Source organism: Symphalangus syndactylus, chromosome 8 (assembly GCF_028878055.3).
Source record: "Symphalangus syndactylus isolate Jambi chromosome 8, NHGRI_mSymSyn1-v2.1_pri, whole genome shotgun sequence".
NCBI lineage: Eukaryota > Metazoa > Chordata > Mammalia > Primates > Hylobatidae > Symphalangus > Symphalangus syndactylus.
In genome coordinates, this window is record NC_072430.2 from 85,751,961 (window position 1) to 85,774,922 (window position 22,962).

The window sequence follows — 22,962 nt, forward strand, 5'->3', positions numbered from 1 at the left end:
AGCTTAAGTTCCTAAATACACACATATATCAAGAGTTACAACGAAGTAGGTTTCTTATCTAGTAAAAGAATTAGAGGGAAATTTTTGAACTTATTTTCAGAGAGAAAGACAGAAAATCACAGTCCAATTCGCAAATGTCACATTTTTATCAGATCAAATAAAAAATACTGAATTTCCAACTGCAATTTGTTTCCATTTAGTTATTTCTATCATGTGTAAACGGCTGAGATACTTCTTAAGAATGTAAGCATTTGAGGATATACAGATATTTTCACGTGAAGTCTAAGATGAATTAATGAAACAGTCAAGAATCTAAAATTTTTTTTTTTTTTTTTTTAAGACAGAGTCTCGCTCTGTCGCCCAGGCTGAAGTGCAGTGGTGCGATCTTGGCTCACTGCAAGCTCCGCCTCACAGGTTCAGGCCATTCTCCTGCTTCAGCCTCCCGAGTAGCTGGGACCACAGGCGCCCGCCACCATGCCCAGCTAATTTTTGTATTTTTAGTAGAGACGGTGTTTCACTGTGTTAGCCAGGATGGTCTCGATCTCCTGACCTCGTGATCTGCCTGCCTCGGCCTCCCAAAGTGCTGGGATTACAGGCGTGAGCCATCGCACCCAGCCTAAATGTTATTCTTTGAGCTTTAAAATATAGACAATAAAAATGCTAATCTTTAATACCTATGATGTAAAAGTGACATTAAAAATGTTAAATTACATGGTGTGTGTTTAATCATAAGTACCATATAAAATTGGTAAATTCTTTCAAAAAGAACAGTATAATAGAAAATGAGAGCTGTTTGACTTTCAATCGTAGACAATCTTCTAAAGCTTTTTTCTGGATATATGATTTATTCACATTCCAAATATCCTGGCTAGTTCTTAGAAATTAATTTTCCTAGATCTCTACCATTAATAAAAGGGTAGGTCTATACATATAGTCTTGTTTTATATAAACAAATATTCAGGAGAAATTGGTGAATTAAGTAAATCTTTTCAGTGCTTATGATAAACTAAAACACCTTCATCAGCAATTCTCGTTGTGTAGTTTCGAAGAGTATACAGGGTAAAAACGATTTTTATAATAATACTAAAGATGTCATTTACCTTTCCTACCATATTAACATTTGCACTAAAGGTACAAAAGAAATAGTGGGTGAAACTCCTGGAGTGTCAATATGAATCAAAGTGGAGCACCAAATTTTACTAATAATTGCTGCATTCTTCATTTACTCAAACTCAGTTTAAAAAATCCAGTTTCATTTAACTGTTCTTGATGAAGCAATAACACTTATTTTTTAAAAAGTCTCCACCCTTGAGTATATTTTTTAAAATGTTACAGGTAATAACAATGGAAAGTATATATACAGCATTTCTGCTACAAATGGAAGTGGTGGTTTGCTCCAGGAGAAACACTTATATCATTTCAGTTGCAGCTGAACTAGCTGTTTTTCATAGAACACCACTTTTTACTTGAAAGATCAACTGACAGTACAGACTCTGGTATTCAGGCAGCAGCATTTGGTAAACATTTTCTGGAAAATGAACAAAGTGAGTCAGTCACTAAGGAAAGCAACTGAGAGCTTTGTCAATGATAAAATATAAAGTTTTGAGTAAAATTAGAATTTTGTAAAACTTGTAAGTGTGATGATGATCTTAACGGCTTTCTAATCTTAAAGAATTTTCTGATGAGACTGGCAGGGACATTAGACTTTTTAAAATATCCTATAATAAAATTTGTCAACATTTAGAAACTCTGTAATAGTAAATCAAATTTTCCAAAAGGCCAATACAGGATGTTATAAAATCATACATGGGCAAAATATCCATTCAAAGTACAAGACAGACCAATAAATTTTCAAATAGCAGACGACAATTAAATAGATATGTTTTCAGATTTCAAATTATAACCAGCCTTTAAGAAATTAGCACTTGAAAAGTTTTGCTATAGTATCAAAGGAGAATATCCACAATTATCTGAACATATTAAAAGATGTTTCCTTTTCAGCTACACATCTGTGTTAAACTGGATTTTCCTTAGATACTTCAATCAAAGCAACATATTCACAACAGACTGGATGAAGAAGCATTCTGAGATTTCAGCTGTCTTCTATTAAGCCAGAGTTGAAAAAACTCAAAGTCAAATACCACATGTTCTCACTTTAAGTGGGTACTAAATAATGTGTACATAGGAACAGAGTGTGGAATGATAGACAAAGGAGACTCAAGAGGGTGAGAGGGGGGTGGGTGTTGAAAAATTATCTAATGGGTACAACGTATGTTATTTGGGTGATGATACACTAAATTCTCAGACTTCACCACTAAGCAATATATCCGTGCAACAAAATTGCACTTGTACCCCTAAAACTTACACAATATTTTTTTTTTTAGAAAAGGGAGATTTGAAAAAACTTAAAATAGAAGAGTGATATTGCTTTTTTGATTGTTTTGGAAAATAGTTATTTTTAATACAAATATGTTATTTATGTTAATATGCAATGAACTTACTGTTATTTTTATTTTTATTTATTTTTTTTGAGACAGAGTCTCACTCTGTTACCCAGGTTGGAGTCCAGTGGTGCAATCTCGGCTCACTGCAACCTCCATCTCCCTGGGTTCAAGCGATTCCCGTGCCTCAGCCTCCTGAGTAGCTGGGATTACAAGCGCCCACCACCACGCCTGGCTAATTTTTGTATTTTAGTAGAGACAGGGTTTCACCATGTTGGCTGGTCTCGAACTCCTGACCTCAAGTGATCCACCCACCTCAGCCTCGCATAGTGTTGAGATTATAGGTGTGGGCCACCATGCCCATCTTTTCGGTTATTTTTAAATAGTAAATATTTTTAATATCTATTTAATTTCTAATATAACAAATATCAATGGTTATAACTTAAATAAATGGTCTTTGTGGTTTTCAATGATTTAAGAGAATAAAAGGGTTCCAAGACCAAAAGGCTTGAGAACTCCTGGTATATAGTCTTATAAAGACAGGCATAGCCTTATGAAAATTAAGCCTAAAATGGCATGATTTATGCATTGCATCTTTCTTCACCTTGTATTAAATACCTAAGATTTTATTACTAGATTGTTTTTACACCATCTATGCAACAAGTTCCTATTACATCTGAAACATCATGAAATAAAGCAATTTTAAATATTTCATATTCTATACCCCAAGTTCATCATGCAAAGTGATTGGCTTTCATCATTTTCATCCATTTCAAGAAGGGCAATTTTGTTGAGATCATTTGTTCCTTGATTTTACTACCTACTTATGTATTTGCCCAGACCTTTCCTTTTATATGTCCACTTCCATCTCAGTCCCTCAAGAAAAACATTTATAAATGTATAGGGTTGGAGGAGGTCTCCAAGAATGGCACCAACAGAAAATATGACCTTAATGGATTCATCTTAATCAAAAACCTAGTCATTTTTTTTGGCATTATCAGTTCAGCTACACATATCAGTTTGTATATACAGTTCATATATGTCATACCAGATGATCTTTGCACCAATTCCTCCTGAGCCTCAGATTATGGTAATTGGCCCTTTCTCTAGCTTCTCAGCAATTCACTTCAACAATATCTTCATCATTATCTTCATCTCTAAACTCTGTATCCCAGCACCTAGCTTAATGCTTCAAACACAGGCTAGGCTTCCAATAAAAGTTTTTTATTGACTGTATTTACTATCAATCAGAAAATCCCTTAATCACACTGTATACATTTCCACCTCTGGACCTTTGCTCCTTCATTTCCTAGCACATGGAAGGCCTTCTTGACTCCAGTCTTTTCAAATATTAACCAACTGTCGAAGCACACTGAGCCACTCTTCTAAACAATAACCTTCATTTCTCAGTCCCTCTGAACTCTTAAGGCCCACTACTACTCAGCTGACATTTAATCGCATATCAGAAGTTATTAACTTACCAGAGGGTGAAGGCTCAAAGGTCTTTGAAAGCCTTTAATAACTTGTTATAAAATACTAATTAAATGGTGGTTTTAAGATGGTGGTAGTGGGAGGGGTTAGAGAAAGAATAAAACTGTAGTAGTTCAAGGTAAGTCCGAAAGTTTGCTTCTTTCATTTAACAAGTTTGAATACCTACTACATTCCAGGCACTTCTTTGTGTATATTAAAATGTTAATATTAGTGTAACTGAACCTCCATGGGCAACTGTTGCTACGAGAACAAAGGAAAAAGTACTTAAACCTTTTGTGGCCTGAACTTGCTGGACTGTAGGAACAGGATGAGATCTAAACCACAATGATGGTTTCTGCTGCCAGGGTGTAAGGATTATGTCTGGGCATGGGCTTCCTTATTGGTAAAGGCACTTACATCTCATAGTTCAACTGACTAATACTCTTTTTTTCCAGAGGACCTCAAGGATAGTCATACGTACTTTGCTCTCACCTTTGTCATTACTGTCAGCCAATGCAGTACCTCTGCAGGTCAGATCCCATTACTTCCCAGCAGTCATGGTGAGGATATCGCACAGACCTCTAAATTAACCAAAGGGTTCTGCTACTTAGAAACACTAAAAGTCTGACTTTTATAACATGCCCATTCAGTTATCGGCTCAATGCTCTCATTATTTGATCATAAGATGACAAAAAAGTATTCAGAACAACTGTTGAAAGTTCAGAGTATTTGAACTCGTCACAGGAGATCTGTGTTGCTGGAAGGGAGAAGAACCTTTACCTGAGAGATTAAAGTAATTGTTATTTTTACTTGAAGACTGGTCCTAGGACCAGGAAAGAGGTAGAAGAGATTCACCTAACAGCCTCTAGGATACCTGAACTCCTCAGTCTAGCTTCCTGATGCCAGCAATGGGACCACTGTGGTCAGGGATCACTTTGGGGTGCACAGTGGCAGGGAATAGAGAGAAGATAAAAAGAAACTGTCAGAAGCCTTGTTGACCGAACATCCAAAAGTAAGCTTCAAACACACATATAATTCAAGATGTTCTAAAAAGTATTTGTAAAACTTTATTTATTCGTATGATGAGTATTTTTAGGCCCAGACTTACTGGAGACAAAGGGAAGGTGATAAGCAATTTTAATATAGCTTATCATGGTTTGATTTTTAAAAACAACATTCAAGACAAAGGTCATGTTTATTTTTAATATGCTAGGCAAATGGGGGATATGAACCTTTCATTTCCACAATTAAAAGAATATAGTCGACAAATATATTTGGTTTTCATTTTTGCCATTGAAAAAAGATAGTTAAGTAAATCAATAAGAATTGTTTCCACAAGAAAGAAAAATTACAAGGAAATTACTTATAAAATGTAGTCAAATTTCCTAAGTCTCTAAGTTATTTTCAGTTGGACTTACTCAAAATGTAAGGAAAAAATTTAAGTCTTACTAAAATTGTAAGTCTTAATAAAAACTTTAAATTTTAATAAACACACATATACTTCACAAATTATGCCAGTCAGCTGATATAGTTTAGGCTCCTAGTCACATGAAATATGATACCCTACCAACGTATTTGAAGTAAAACAAAATTTTAACCATTTTGGAGTAGAAATTAGAGGAAGTCAATTTCATTGAAAAAGACTTAAATTGATTCAAAGAGTCTGATACTAAAATAAGCTAAATGATTATACCTTGGCATTCTACATAGATGGTAATTATACAAGTGTGTCTCCACTTTATAATAGTTTTAAAATAATAATTTCTTCTCCATGTCCTTCATCATAACACAATTACTACCGCATAGTTAGTACTATGATAAGCCAAAATTAAAGGTGAAGTTGAGAAAGTATTATCTGATGAGAAAATTTTAGAGAAAACTTAAACATTCTAGATCAAGTATTTTATATACTTAGGTACATTATGTAGCATGTAATCAATGTAAAATAGCTTACAGGATTACAGCAAGCCATCTTCTCCTCTATGCTGTAATACTGTCAGTTTTTTTTTTAGAAAGATAAATTTGATATCAATACGATGTGACACAACTGCATCAAACCTTAATTTCACTCACAGTAAGAAGTCACAGGATTAAATAACACTGTGCAGTCTTTTAGAAAAGTTTATTGCTTCCAGATGGATTCAAGTTTCCTTTCAGCCCTGATTACATCTAATATGCACAGGGTGCCAACATTATAAAGGACAGAGTCAAAAATATCATTTATATAGATAGCGAGGGGTGGAGCAGGGGAACTCTGGCTTCTAAATAGGTTCTGCTAATCAAGTCTTGACTATTTTTAAGAAATCATAATAAGCATTTAATGAAAAACAAACATCATACTATATAAATGTCTTCAATAATGGCTGTTCCACAGAAAAACACAAATCTACAGCAAAGTAGCCATAAAATGACTCCTAGCTCAAGCCGCATGCTCTTTGCCCCCATGTTGGGCTGTGCCATGTGTCACACCGCATGGGGCTTGCTACCAAGATGTCCACCTGTGCCTCTGTGGCAGAAGAGGCATCCATTTTTATTTCATTTAGTAGGAGTACTATTGAATATAAGCCATTGCAATCAGATATAAAGACCTTCAAAAATAGTGACTACTCAAAGGCATGTTTGCTAACTTTAAGGCTGCACACAAATGACCACTTATATTTAAAAGAACATTTTCTTATGCAACTGAAGTATCACTAACAAAATAAATGAAGTCTTTTTCATTTATTTCATTATTGAAATATATTTCATGTATTTTATATATTTCATTACCCCCAAAAAAGTACTCTCCATAATGCAAATTAAAAAATAAAATCACATCCATTCTATCTAATCTTGGGGAGAAAAACAAAAATGATTGAAGGATTTCAGTCAGTAGATCAGATGTCATCTTTTTAAAATATAGTAGAACTAAGAATACTTCTATATTTCCCATTTTCTTAAAAATTGTTCAAATGTTACCCTGAAAAATTTATACAAATTACAAAGTTGATTGAATATAAATGTTAAACAATTTATTACAATTCCTTAAAACAGATTAGCAATTTAAATACAATTATGGTCCCAAAGCTCTAAAGAGGAGGAAAATGATTTCTAGAAATAAAGTCTTTCTTACTGTAGAACTGTTTGAGAATGTGGGACTACAATAATTCCTGCTCATGCCTAACTTTCTCCTGTGGAGTACACTTAACCAAAACTAAGACAAATATCATTATGACACTTTATTACTCATAATTCTTTAGAGAGACTAAGTTCCTCTATGTAAGGAAAGTGAATGCTAAAATTTCAGGTGATCCTCACAAAAGTTTTTCACTATCTTGTATTTTCGATTAGTTCCATAAGTGATACTTAAAATGAATGTAGTAAAAATTTTAAGTAGATTGAAATAGTGATAATATCTTTCAACTATCTATCAACTGCTTAAAAATGCTTGAAGACACAAGGTGATCAGAAAAGGATGAAATTACATTAAAATGTAACTTGAAGTTACAGGCCAAATCAATAACAGATCAATAAAACAGAGTTCAACCAGTTAGGCTACCAGGAACTAAAATGGATAATGGGTTTTATATCAGCACATGACTCATCCATTAAGTATTTCACATATCCCTAATACTAATAAATGTTTGTGTTAACTATCCCTAATCAAATAGTACTTTGTTTCCAATAATGATTATTCTTAAACTGGCCACTGTCTTCTAAATAGTATGTATTTGAGTGAAAAATGATTTGAGCTTCACTCTTTCAATATCGTTAATTGGAAACTCCACATGCCAGTCTTGTTCTACACAGAGAAGCCTTTTAGACAGAGATCTTCCTTAACTACCCAATAAATAATCGTTGAACAAAGACTGGAACAAAATAAGGGAGCATGCTGTGTAGGTACAGGTCTAGAATCTCTCATCTGCAATTCTGAAATCCCCAAAGCTCCAAAAACTTTTTTCTTAAGTCATTTGGCAGCAAATCCTGGGCTGACCTCATTCTGCAGCTGAACTGATAATGAGATTTGAGTCTTTACTCATCCCTCTTAGCATGGGCATTCTTAATGTTTCATTCAGAAATATTGTTTAATTATGAAACGCTACCACAAACCAGCTGTGAGTGTTATGTAATATATTATATATACCCCATTTTAGCTCTCTAAAATCAGTAAATATCTGAATTTTAACACATAGCTGGTTCGAAGGGTTTCTGGGCAAAGGGAACAGTAAACATCAAGGTCCTGTGACAAATGCATACTTGGTGTGTTCAAGGAACGGTAAGATGTGGCTGGTGCTAGTAAGAAAGCAGGAGAGGGCTAAGACACAAGAGTAGAGGGCTCAGGCACAAGTAGCCCACGTGGGGTAATATAGACTACATTAAGGACACTGGATTTTATGCTGAACATGCAGAAGAACGATGTGCTCTAATGTACACTTTAAAATTAATCTGGGCCAGGCATGGTGGCTCATGCCTATAATCTCAACACTTTGGGAGGCTGGCCGAAGGATTACTTCAGGCCAGGAGTTCAAGACTAGACTGGGCAGCAAAGGGAGACCCCATCTCTAGTAAAAGTTAAAAAAAAAAAAAAATTAGTCAAGTGTGGTTGTGTGCCTGTAGTCCTAGCTACTGGAGAAGCTAAGGCAAGAGGATCACTTGAGCCCAGGAATTAAAGGCTACAGCGAGTTATGATCATCACTGCATTCCAGCCAAGGCGAAAGTAAGACCCGATCTTAAAACAAAAACAAAATTGCTACATGGAGAACAGACTGATGAGGGACATGGTTGGACAGACACTACTCCAGATGAGAAATAAAATACTCCAGGTGAGAAATGAGAGTGTATAATACCAAGTGGTGACAACGATGCTGCTCAAACGTGGATATATTTCAAAGGAAGAGGCAACAGGATTTGTTGATGGGTTGGATGTAGAATGAAAGACAAAGAGTGGAATGTAGCAGGTCTCCAAGTGTTTTTGGTTTGGACAATCAGAATAATGAAGTTCCCACTTACTGAAATGGGAAAATCTATAGGAGGTACATATTTAGAGGTTGCAGGAGAAAATGTGGAATTTGTTGTAGAACATAAGTTTGAGAAGTTTATTAGACCTCTAATATTTAAGTAGAAGATTTATAAAACTGGAATTCAGAGGAGAGGTCTAGACTAGAGATGTAAATTTGAAAGACATGAACATTTAGATAGTATTTGAAGCCAGAAACTAGAGAACGTCCAACCAGGGAAAGAACAGAAACAGAGACAATAAGAAGTCAGAGGACAGACATGGGAAAGTGAGAATACCCAAGAATGGAGACTGGGAAAAAGCAGCCCAGTGGGGTAGGAGGAGAACAAAAAGAATGACATCCAAGAAGGTAGGTGAAGAAAGTTGTATCAAGGAGCATATGTGACTACTTGTCAGACTCTTAATAGGTCAAGTCAGATGAGGACTGACCTTGACGAGTGAGCTGTAGAGTGACAGGGGTCAAGTCTGACCACAGGAGATTCAAGAAGGAATGAAAAACAAAGTGAATGTATAAGTTATCTAGCTAGAAATTTGGGGCGTGCGGTGAGCCAAAAAAAAAAAAAAATGGGACCAGGTGCTCTACAAAGATTAGTTCAGTTAATCCTCACGACAGTTCTATAAGGTAGAAATCACCTCACTTTACATATGAAAATGTAGAAGATAAATGGTATGCTATGTTTTAAATGAGAATGTTAGAATTTGATAGCAAGTATACCTCATTATCAAAGTTTATCCTCTTATACTACCACACAGCTTCCTACCAATTTACTATATAAATAAATATGATAAATTTATTTATCATAATATTGAGAAAATGGTTTCGTGTTCCCAGAAAGGACACTGGTGTAGGAAGAGAAAGCCTTAGATTTAGTCCCCAACTCTGTCACCAATCTTGAGGGAAATGCTTTCACTTTTCAGCCTGATGGGTCATTCCTAAAACAAGAGGATTAGAATAGATGCATTCATTCATTCAACAAACATTTGTTGAATCTCTATGTGCTGGAAACTATTCTAGGAGTTAGAGAAACAGGGGCAAACAAAACAGAAACTTACCCTGTGGTAAGAAAAATGATAAATATTCAATTTAATCCAAAGTTTCTTCCATGCCTAAAATACTATATTGTTTAATAGACAAAAATTCTGTTCTATGTAGTGCAAATAAGTTTAGATTCATTGTGTCACTGAATGCTCACTACACCATAAACTGGATGCCATTATTATGATCCCATTTTACAGATTGTGAGGAGGGACAGATAAGCTTAGAGTTTAAATAGCTCGCCCCAGTCTCAAGAGTGGCAAATTCCAAATTCTAACAGATATTCTGACTCCAAAAACCACCCTTCAATTACTTTAAAAAGTATAGTAATATACTATTATAATACTTCATTTGACTGGTGTTTACCTCTCCTTTCCTGTTATTTTACTTTTTTTGATGGATCTCTGAATGTTCAAGATGGAAAACAATGAAGACTAAGAGAAAAAGCAAACAATAGAGGAACTGCAGTAGAAGTGAATAGCGATATTTGCTTGAAAAAAACTCAAGAAAAACCAACGTAGTGGAGTAACAAGAACAAAAAAGAGATCTGAGAAGGCACAGGAAGGAAAGAACAGCCGCCATTGAGATGGTGGCTCTGGTCAGTCACCCACTGATGCCACACGCCTAATTGTACAGGACAGTTAGCAGGTAGGTCAACCACAGCTCCTCAGGTTTGCTCTATCAGAGGGGACTGGCTTCTCCTATTCTCTCCCAAATCACCCAAACATGTTGTCCATTTAAGAACCCTACCAAGAAGCCAAACCTCTAATGAGTCTGACAAAGTAAATACGCTCCCTAAATTCCTCAGAAAGGAAATCAAGGTACTGTTTGATACATTTTGTTATGATCACGTTAAAAAGGAAAGCAATTCTTGAGAGTGCGTACCGGGGGAAAAAGGAGAGATCCTTATACAAATCAGAAGAGGATAAAAGATGCGGGGATGAGTCACTGGCCTTACTACCAGAGAGGGCATCTTCTGATTTTCAGCAGACAACCAGCATCTGGCTCTTGCCTTTGGACCAGGGATCTCCAGCCAGCACTAGGTCCACATGGACTCTCATTGGCTGGAAGCCAGTTTATCTTCCCTAGCTTTCAACATAGAGAGGTGATATGAGAGTAGCTGGATTTTTCCTTTTTGAAGAATTATTCTTATAATACAGTATTTGCCCCTAATAGTCTGAAGATATTTAGAGATCGTATTGGTTTCATATTGCTTGTAGAGGCAAGAAACGTTTTCTATCAATAATCTATTTAGCTGCAAAATTTGAGTGTCTCTTCTATGCCAAGTGTTTTCTGACCTAAATATTGAGGATTTGAGGTTGATTAAATATGGTTCTTTCCCTGTAGCAGTTTGGTACAATGGAGAATGGAAACTAACCGTCATGAGGACCTTCACCAAATTCTTATTTTCAATTTACTGCCTTACAAAAGGGGGCATCCTGAGTGCCTCCTAAAGCAAACTAGGAAACCCTCATTGGTACAAAGGTTCTACTAAGAAATTTACAGGATACATTAGGAGGAGAAAAATAGAAATTGAGAGATACAGAAAATAATGAAAAGATATCATTGAAATAAGAGGAAGAAGAAAAAATTACCAGGAGTTGCCTCATGTGATGCTGCTACTCTTGCTGTTCCTAGGGAGGAATAAATCTTTTTCCAAACATTTTGGGGAAATCTATCAAATTCCATTTGTACTCATCCTAAAAACTTTTATGTGTCCTAGTCACAATGCAAAATTCTTTACCAATTCCAACCCAGGATAGGATGAGTATTTCTTTTGATGAAAACTAATAATCATGTAGTGGGGAATAGAAATTTGATCACAGTCATCTGGTTTCATCACCTTGTGGTTTTCCTTTGGATCCTGAGAGTTCAGCTGTGGAAATACACAGACTTTGCCGAAGAGGAAAACATTCCCACACTCCATGGCTGTAAGGAACACTGCATACATCACTGTCCTCAGTACTAAAACACTAGATGTTGCGACAGCACACCAGCCCTGAAATGTGCCACTCTTATTAGTCACCGTCTTTTCTTAACAGATGGCAAAACTGTGCTACAGCAATATTCTACTGATGAAGGAGCTGTTAGGAATTAGAAACTAGGTGATAGCACATTTATAAGATCATCACCAACAAAAAATACATGCTGATCATTAAGATATGTAAAATAAGATACATGACAGGAATCATTTAAGAATATTCTCAAAGCATAAATGTCTTGTCCTGAAGGTTTCATTTGTGTTCAGAATATTTTTGTGTGTTAAAAAAAAATTAGATGACCTTGGTAGTAACCGGCTATTTAGACCATGACCACTGACAAACTCTTATTTAAGCTTCAGACTGCAAAACGCAACACCACCAACTTCAGAAATTTTTGTAAGGGCAACTGTGTAGCTGCTTATTTAAGAAATAGTTTGCAGAGTGGTTCTCAAACTGACCTCCAGATAATTCTCCATAACCCAGTCCTAAGCAGCTCTGCCTTACTTTACCCACTGGGAGAGGAGAAAGAGGGTGTTTTAAAATGGCCTTGGAATGGAAGAGATAATACAGAAAGCACTGTTTTAATACAGTCATGGGTACAAATAACTATGGATTTGTTTCAAAGAGCTGCTGACATGCTTAAAGATCAGAGATCAGTTCATTTGTTTGAAATGCTCTATTTTCAGTGGGCATAAAAAAAGGCAGTAACCCCCAAAGATTAGTCCAAAGCCTCAGTATCAATATACATATTAGGATTTGGAATCCTGGAAACCTCTTCCAAACAGCTGTTCAAAGAACTTTCAAATAATGAAATTGAGATCTTTTCTGCTCTTCAAGGGGATACACGAGCTAAAGTTTAGGCAAGTTCATTTTCCTTTTAATGTACGTATTTTAGAATTATATGTTGTAATATATGCATGCAGTTACCACCTACACAAGATTATTATAATCTAACACAAGTAATTACTGCTGAGATCAGCAAGTTAATGCCCTTTGTTTGCCAAATTTTTGTTTCCCCAAGAACAAATCCCACTCAGTAAAGATGTGTTTCCAGGATACATATAATTATGCTGGGTACAACATCTGTTGCTTTGCATTTTCAGAGCCTTACCAAATCAAGATAAGAACACGCTTCTATGTCTACTTTAGGGAGAATGACTAGAGTAGTAAAAGCTTAAATACTCAGAAGATTTTTCAAAAAGCAGTATCCATCAAAAACAGAAGCAAATTCTAATTTAACTATTTCCAAATTGAATTAACTCATTTTAGTCCTTATCATCTTTTAACATGATTATATCATTTTTCAATATGATTCAATAATCCTGAAAATTATCTTTCCTATGATTTTATATAAGAATCTTAGTTCTACTAACTTCGACCTCAGTTATCTTTCAGAAGCAGAATGCCTAACCAAAAAAAAAGGTAATCACTTATGATCAAGAACAGCAGAAAAATAATATTGGTGCCCTCTTTTCTGGTATTTCCTCTCAGGAACACAATGGATTTAGATAACAGGGCAGTGTTGCACTTTTAAATGTAGGTCAGTATTCTGACTGTAGTAGGAAAGTAAATGCTTAGACTTGAATAAAGTAGGGTAATAGCCACCTAAGTCAATTTTCTGCATGGCCTTTTAAGGTTGCCCCCAGCAACCTGATAATCCTAAGAACTTTCAACATGGAAGGTAATTACTTATTGGCAAGATTTATCAGGAAGACACAAAATGAACACTGATTTCAGTACCAAATATGAAATAAACATGTAATAAACGGGGGGGGGGGATTCTGACACTACTCTCTCCTCAAACATTAGTAGTCATAGGCAAAAAAAAAAATCTCAATTATGAATTCAGACTTTCAGAAAACTTTAAAACAAGCAAATTCATGACATCGTTAGTGAGATTCAGATGTATTTCACTATCTTTGAGAGCTACTACTGCTATTTCTCCTGTCCATATAACTAAGATTATTATTTGTGCTACATTTAGACTGATTAGATTGACCAAGTTCCACAGAGTAAGGGTTGAGAAAACCTACTTAAAATGTAAAAAATTACCCATCTTTCCAAGCCATTTTAATATGTTCCTTCTCACTTAACAATTCTTTATTTCTTGGTGTTATATATCATTTTTAAGTAATCACACCTTAACCATTGTCTTGAAAAAAAAAAAAAAAAAAACCACAGGAAGCCTCACCTCACTATTAATAGGAATTTAAGGGGAAGAATAAAACCTACTTTTTTTTTTTTCTTTGAGACACGTTCTCACTCTGTAACCCAGGTGCTCATTGTGACCTCTGCCTCCTGGGCTGTAGCGATCCTCCAGCCTCAGCCTCAGCCTCTTGAGTAGGTGGGACTACAGGTGAACACCACCAAGCCCAGCTAATTCCCCCACTCCCCCTGCCCCCACCCCAGAGTTGGGGTTTTACCATGTTGCCCAGGCTGATCTTGAACTTCTGGGCTTAGGCAATCTACCTTCCCTGGCCTCCCAAAGTGCTGGGATTACAGGTGTGAGCCACCACACCTGGCCAAAACCCACTCTCAAGGTTGGAAAAGATTCAGTAAAGGAGAACTATAGCAAATCACCTGTTATGGACTGACTTGTGTTCCCCTAAAATATGTTGAAGCCCTAACCCCCAGAGTGACTATATTTGGAGACAGGGCCTTAAATAGGATAATTAGGTTAAAAGAGGTCATAGCATAGGGTCCTAATCCAATAGGACTGGTGTTCTTACAAGGAAGACACCAGAGATCTCTATCCATGCAGGCAAAGAGAAAAGGCCACGTGAGGATGCTGTATGAAGGTGGCCACCTGAAAGCCAGGAAGAGAACCCTCTTCAGAAACCAACCCCAATGGTACCTTGATCTTGGACTTCCAGCCTCAAGAACTGTGAGAAGATAAATTTCTGTTCAAGCCTCCTGGGCTGTAGTATTTTGCTATGGCAGCCGTAGCAGACTCCTACACTATCCTTCCTTGACTTATCTTCAGTTTTAATTTCTATTTTAGCATCTCTGAATTTTCTTCAAAGGGGAACCTGTTGTCGTATTGCCATATCAAGGAAAACATGGCAAGCAGAGAAACTGATTGTATCTTTTTTCATTTCTGTGTTCCAATATTTCCAAATGTGGGCACTGAAGAATATTTAATGCAAATGAGAGAAAAACCAAATAATTTCTTAGCTTATTAATTGGAATGCCAGATTATATTGGGAGGCCATTGAATTATTTTAGGTGGGAATTAGTCAAGATAACAAGGGATGCAATACGGTCTAGGGAGTACAAATGAAGGTAACTGAGAACCTTGTGTAAGATTTGAAAGCACCATTTACAAGAATTTCTCATGCTGCCCACTTGAAGGGAAAAGACGAAAATTTCTCAAGTCTTCAATATTTTTACTCCCAGGTTTTCATTGGTTCTTTAAAAGTCTTTTTTTTTTATTACTTTCTTAAAAATTGTTTTATTTTTCTGGTTCTTTAAAAGTCTTGTGATTGAACTAGAACTAGCGCTTCTCAGAGCTTCCAAACCCAGGAGAAATCAGCATAGCTATACACTTGGAAAGTTAAGAGTCAAGATTAGCCCAGGACTAAGTGGAGAAACAGGTACACTGGAAAAGGTTCATCAAAGCCCAGAGGCCAACTAGAAAAATGGCCCTTTAACCACTTCACATCTCATTGCCTTTACACCCCTCCACCCCACCTTCCCCCATGCTAATGCTGCTTTTTGCATCTTACACCCCTCCATACCACCCCCCTTCGTGCTAATGCCGCTTTCCATGTGACCTCTGTCCTAGGAGCTCATGCTCTCATTTAAAGGGTTTGAAGGGAGGGCTTGAGGAAGGTCCCATATGGAGGAAAACTTTGCCTCAAGCAAAGCACTCTCCCCTTTTACCACCCACCCTGCTATTTATCCTCTCCAAGGCCCACACATGACTTAAGAGTCTCAGAAAAGGGCTCTCGAGTATGGAAAGGGGAAAGAGAAGGAAATGGGAATAGAGTTTATTCTGAGAGTTTCTCTAAAGGTAACAGAGCTGGGCTGTCACATTTTGCTTTTCCCTATGTCATTTTTACCCCAACCATTTTGTTAAACTCAACCATCTGTAGATATTAAAATACCATTTTCAGGAAAGCATTTATCTGAAAGAAGAAAATATATAGTACTAAATTTAGTATTTTGAGTACAAATTTAAATAAAACTATGTAAACAGTGAGTTTATTTATATTTCTGAATAATTTATTGCAAAGATAAATACATCACTATTTTAAAAGTATTTCCAGTTTGTTGTTTTTCACTAGTTTTTGTATGTTTGCCTTTGCCAAATCTAAAATTCTCAACCTTACATTACATTCTATATCATCCCTAAACTTTGAGAAGTATTATTAAATTTCAGTGGTTAAGAGAACTTTTTAATCTAGAAATATTTATTATCCTAAGACACCATTAGATTTTTTTCTCATATAGAGGAATCAGAGAAACAAAGGAAAGAAATCCAATTATTTAAAACAGTAATCCCTTAACACTGGGATTTTGTTTTAATTATAAAGAGTGTGTCTTATTAAAAACAAAACAAAGCCTTGTCCTTTAAGGGAGAAACCCAATGTTCCTCTAGTGAACAAGCATGCAAGAGTTCCCATGGAATGATTAAACAAATTAACTTTGCTATTCTTCAATTTCCGATGATATAATTGACTTATTAAAAAGAACATCAAGTAAACAATTATGGGTGTACCTGTTCAGGATATCATACCAAGCACCATACAAAGTTAATGGGAATATTTCTATTTTCTTCACCTCCACGATAGGCAAAACTTACTGTACTAAAACCAAACAAGTATAGGCAGTAATAAGTATCAGAGGAAAATTGTTAAATAGTCTTTTAAACTTTAAATGTTACTCCAGACATACCCAGTACCTGAAGGCGCTTTTCCATGAATCTCCTCCCTCATCCTGTGGCTCCTCCAGGGCCTTGGATGGGGTAGTGGGGACAGACAGATGGGAAGCTACAACTGAAAGTAAATGGCCTGCTCCTCAGGAGGCAGAAAGGTCACTAGGGACTTTCCTTACTTGGTCCTACTCCAGTCCTACTCATAGGGAAACTAAACCACAATTTAGGGAAATTATACTAACCAGCTCACTTAAATGGTTGAGTGCTGGGCTCAGAGAGCTGAGGGAAATCTCTCTTTCTCAAGGGACACAGAGGCGCCTGACTCTCCTATTTCAGGCCTAAATGAAAGCTACTTAGACACTCAGCAAAGCCACGCTTGGGTTTTGTCACTGAAACTAAAGCTTCCAGTCACTCCGCCACCACCGGCAGAATGGAGTTTGGAGTAGAAGGCACACAGATATCACAGAGGCCCAAACTGAGCCATGAAAGGTGCCACACCTAATGCAACTGGCAAGGGCCTTAGCTCAGTTTCAGCCAAGTGGGGACAGAAGGTTGTCCTAATGACATAAGTCACCCAAGGGACAAAAAGGGGACTAAGAGCAGCAAGGATGACTGAATGAGCACAGAGATGTAAATGATGACATGCTTCTAGGCTGAGAGAGGACAACAGCTGATGCACAGAAAGCAGATGAGTAGAAAATAAAAGTAAATTGTTCAAGTTATTATCTTAAACAGAGGGATATGCTGTAACACAGGACACACTTTCTTGGGTTTAGGTTTGGTATCAAGTGTGAACGTAATACAAAATTGTATTGATAGCATCCTCTAATAAAATAAAGTTGGAAAGGTAGTTTTGTTTGTTCTTTGTTTTGTTGATGTTCCAGGTTTAAGTCCAATAAATAAAAGTTCGTGTTTTTGAATAAATAGCTGTCTTTAAAAATGTAAGAGAAACAAAAAGAAAAGTAGAAGAGAAGGCATTGGGCAATGGAAATCTCAATTGTGGCTTCTCAGTCAAGATCATGAAAAGCAAGTAAAAGAAGGGATCCTAACTACAACAGAATGAGTGCCTTCTTTTATTTAGAAATTTCTCTAGTCTCCATAAAGATTTCACAGTTTTATAGAAATTCCACTTCCTTTTTCTTTGCCTGTCTTCACACACGCATCGAAGAAACTAAGTAAGATTAGCAATTAGCACAGGATATAAACTGACCAAGGATACACCACAACTACTACATACTTATCAAATTCAGAGAGTAATTTCAGGACCAATAGACAGAAATTTTCAACTTAAGATTTTGGAACCTAAAGGATCCATTAAAAGGGCACTTTTCAATTTTAAAGTGTCAATCAATGACAAAAATTTAAACGCACAATTGTGAAAAGGGCATTTTTAAAATAACATCCATAAACAACTTCAGTTTCTTTCTGAATTATGCCATAAAACTGACTCAATTTTGTTAATATCAATAGCATAAAAACTAGAAAGGAATACAACTCAAATACTGTAGATTCACGTTAAAAAGTGACTGACAGGTCAAATTCTAAAAAAGAAACAGTAGATACCACCACAAAACTAGCAGATGTTTCTTGGGGTCATTTGTACAAAAACATAAGCATATGTTAAAGAAATCTGACACTATCATGGAATCAGTTGGTGTCTAAAATAATAGCAGCTCCTTATGGCAATATGATAATATCCGTATCAAATGCACAACACATTATGTTGCAACAGTATGTGCAGACAAAAGAGCATCAATAGCAGCAGTAATGACCAGTGGTTTCATTAAGGTGAAAAAAATTTTTTCCAGTGCATAGTATTGTTTAACAGTAAATTGAACATGATAGACAGTATGTAGAATTTTCAGAGTTTAAATGTACCTGATTTTATTGAAACTCTTATAAAGGGACTTACCAAATAAGACTGAAGTTTTTACAAGGACCTCTAACATGGGTTTTCTGATTTATCCAGTCTACTCAAGAATAATGGAAAGATCATTGTTATTCTCAAAGTTAATGAACACACTTGGTTAGTTTAAGATATAAACAAGAATTCTTCACTTCAAAATCAATTATTTCAACCTGATGTCCTATACCCACTAGTTAAGCAATAAGTAACTGCTGCAACATTATTTTAATGTAAAGCAACACACAACTTAGTAGTGTATTATCACCTTCAATAGCAGAAGGCTGAGATCTTCTAGAATATTCCTTTGGAACTAGCCATATCCACGAAAGTGTACAATGTACACAATGAATGCTAATTAAATATTACTGACTGAAAATCTTTGAAAAGTAAAGGCCAAAAGGCATTCCATAGTTTTCCTAATTGTTGGGACTCATATTATTCTCTAGGAAGGTCAAATTTGAAAAGGCACTTAGAATTTCAATGCACATATTTTCCATGCAGAAGAACTGGACGCAAGATGAGTCTGGCATGTACCTACGAAGGTCTTCAAGTGCCAAGAACATTTCATAAAAATAAAGCTCACCCATGAGATATTTCCAGAGTAGGTTGATCCCAATGAAAAACATTAAAACAACCTGTAAAATGACAGATGTGTTTTTAGTTCAGAAGCTAGGGTACCAAGACATAATGTTTTTTTCCTCAAATATGAAAAATGCTAAATTTAAAAAATAAAAATAACTTAGAGAAATTTGTTTCTACTTTTTAAAAAACATAAATCACATGACAAAAATGTATCCATGTTATTTATTTTACTGTGTCTAAATATCTAGATAAACGGGTGAGGAATGGAAATTTTAAAATGTATTATGTTCACCAAGATTTCAACTGTAATAAGTTTTTATCTGTATGATGAAAACCACAACAAAACATACTGTCATCCCTTTACACCTTCAAAACATGAAAACACACTTAAAATATAAGGAAACCAATACATGCTAACAGCTGCTCAATTGTATTGATCTTATTTTTCCTGCACAGATGGACACTAAACAGTGCTTTGAATTATGTTTGTAACATTTAGTAAACTTAAAAGCTTAATTTGGGGTAAATATTAATTACTTGTATTAGACAAAATAATATCGACATGGATATTTTAAGAAGTAAATGCAGAACTTTTAAGCTTAAAATGGTATGAACAGCTATTTTCCACAGATAAAAATTGACATCTTTATAAATGACTATTTCACTGACTTTTTACACTCCAATAATGCAGAAATATTATGAATGTATGAAGATTACATTATTTACTAACATCTAATGAATAATATTTTCTGAAAATAGAGAGCTTTAAACTATGATTATTTTTAAGTAGCCTCTAAAAAGAAACAAGATACACAAGGAAACAGCATAGGGCTCATAGGAAACACAGATCTTAGGCTTGAAAGGGTTCAACTTACAGTCCTTCAGGAGCAATTTCTCCAGTTTGTGCACTTTTCAAGCTACTTCCCTTCTGTTTACACATTTTGCTAGTCACTGGCACATTTGATGCTAAGATCTGGTAGAATATATTTCAAATAAGATACTTCTCATTCTGCTGATTTAAAAATTAATTTGCGCCATGTCTACTATCTATCCCACTGCCCAAGCTAGAAATCTCAGCATCACTATTATTTATTTCCCTTTTAAGCCTCACATCCTCCAAATTCTGTCTTTGACAATATCCCTTGCATCCAGGCTTACCTCGCCATTCTCCCAGCTTTGCAGCCACTGCCTCCTGATCTGCTGGATCAGCCATCACACTGGGATCCTCAGTGTGGAGCCCATTTATAATCTATCCTGCTACCTAATTTACCAAAAAAACAGAAATACTCGATCTCACCTAATGCCCAGCCTTTGTCACACCTTCCTCAATTTTCAGGCTGAGATGCCAACTTCCTTGCATGCTATTCAAAGTCCTGTATAAACTACTGACTAAAAACAAAGCACTGTCATCTCCTCCATAAACAAGACAATGTTATTTTCCAAATAGGCCAAAGCATCCTTTTCTTGAGATTTTTCAAAATTTTCTTTTTCTAGAATGGTTTCCTTGCTCCTTTGTCTGTCTTGCTAACTCCTAATCATACTTTAAGGCCCACATTCAAGTTTACCCTCGAACCTCTCTGTAGCTTTTCCTGACTTCCCCCTCAGCCCACCCAACAGAGAATGATTTTCTCATTTACCTATTTTTCCATGTGCATTTATAATGCTCTGTAAGTACTACCAAAGTTGCACACAAAATAGATCATGTAGTTATTCTTTTGTCAATATATCTTCCTGAAGATTGTGAATATCTTAAGACAGAAATTAGTCAAATTGATCATAGCATCCTGGAACCTTCTAGAGACCCCATAATTGGTGCTCCCTAAATGTTAGGAGGAATAGACTAAAAACATGAATGATTTAATAAGAAAAATGCAAATTTAAACTATGCTGAGATATCATTTATTATGTATCAGGTTTTTTTTTAAAGTTTGGCAATAAGCTTTTCTGGAGAAATTTTCAGGAAATACATGCCCTTATACAATAATGATTTTAAAAAGCAAAATTCCACAACCCTTTTGAAAGAGTTTGGTAATATTGAGCAAAATTATTAACACATTTATTCTTTGACTCAACAATCTCACTTCTAGGCATCTATCCTAAAAGCACATTGAAAAAAAAATTGAAAGTAAAGTTTTTTATTAAACCACTATTTGTGATAACAAAAATGACTAGAAACAATCCAAATTTCTCTAACAGAGAGGTCGATAAACGATAGTACATAATGGATTTTGATGCTGATATAAAGTGCTACACAGTGAACTTCTGGGGATATTGTTAAGTAAGAAAGAAATCAAGGTAGAAAAACACATACATGGTACATGTGTTTAAGACGGTGGGTACTGTGGGCATGATGAAAAGAATATATGCACATGTTGGTTTATATAAAATAAAAGAACAACCCAGAGCTTTGAGGAACAAATAAGCTTTCCTACCTACAGGAAGGAAAGAAAAGCATAGAAGGGAAACAGATAAAAGCTATACTTCCCAGAATATAGTTTGTTTAGTAGATTTGACTTTGGAACCATATAAGTATTTCACGTAATTATAAAATTGTTTTTTAAAAAAGAAATGCCTAAACATCAAAAGCAAAATGAAACAATAATACAAAAAACAAATAAGTTGGGGGTATAATTTCACAGATATGAATTATTCCAAGTGTCTTTAAAACATAGTAATTTGACTACACCTCCCTAGTAGTGTACACTCTATGAACAAAAAAAAATTGCAGGACTATCTTAAGTGGGTTTCAGTAATTATACTTTTGATTGGCAGCGTTGGTGTTGTTACTCTATTGTGTCTATATAACGCAGGATAAAGCAAATGAGTAATGATGTTGTTATAGTTAGGAATCAGGACTTTAAGGGTAGGAGAAAAGAGACAATGTGAAAAGCTTAGGCCTGCACTTGAATTGGAAGTTATCAGCATAATCCTATGATACATTCTCAAAAAAAAAAAAAAAAAAAAAAAACAGAAAAACTCAACATATTTTCTAGCTCTGTTCTTTGAAAAACCTAAGTAACAAGGTACACATAGGAGAAGTTTTAGCAATGATGTTGCTTAGTTGTCAAATTGTGGTCTCTAATACCACTACCCAGTAAAAGGAACCAGGACCCTCTGATGATGAGCTTGATTCCATATCTCAAGCATGAAATGTTCAAGATGAACCTGGAATATCTTGCCATTCCAGAAAGCAAGGAAGCTATCAGACAGCTGAGGGAATGTCAAAAGAACTCAGAAGTCAAGATGAAGCGGCTCCCATTGGCCTAAAAATCCAAAATGTGACAATTTGAAGATCAGTAAAAATAATCATTGCTGTGAATTGAAAAATATTTAATAGGTTTAAATCCTTCAGTTTATAGTGATCATAATAAAAAAACCTCATTGGTCATGGTGGATGCTAGGATCCACCTTTGAGGAGGAACTTGCCATGCCATTGCAATGAGTGTAGTTATTGTTATAATGGCCACCAGGGATTGGTACCCTCAAGCTCCACCTCAACTTCAGAGGAGCTGAGGTCCTACATTTCCAAGGCATCCCACAGCCTGTGACAGCACAGCTGAAGTTTGGCCACTTTTGCCCAAGGCAGGACTCCTAATGGGCAATCTTTTTCCCAAGTCCTCACCCTAGGTAAGCAAAGGCCTTGTGACATCTGATCATGGTCTGAGGCTTTCCC

The 22,962-nt window shown here is 35.8% G+C and overlaps 1 protein-coding gene and 1 long non-coding RNA gene across 7 annotated transcripts in view; one reads left to right on the forward strand and one right to left on the reverse strand.

Moving 5' to 3' along the window:
• The window catches only part of CERKL (ceramide kinase like), a 131,361-nt gene that overhangs the window by 86,596 nt on the left and 21,803 nt on the right, over positions 1-22,962 (reverse strand). The window lies entirely within an intron of this gene.
• LOC134737410 (uncharacterized) lies at positions 4,739-15,050 on the forward strand. The gene is made up of 3 exons (XR_010122298.1): positions 4,739-4,923; positions 10,377-10,591; positions 14,687-15,050. It is a non-coding gene; the product is annotated as an uncharacterized lncRNA (long non-coding RNA).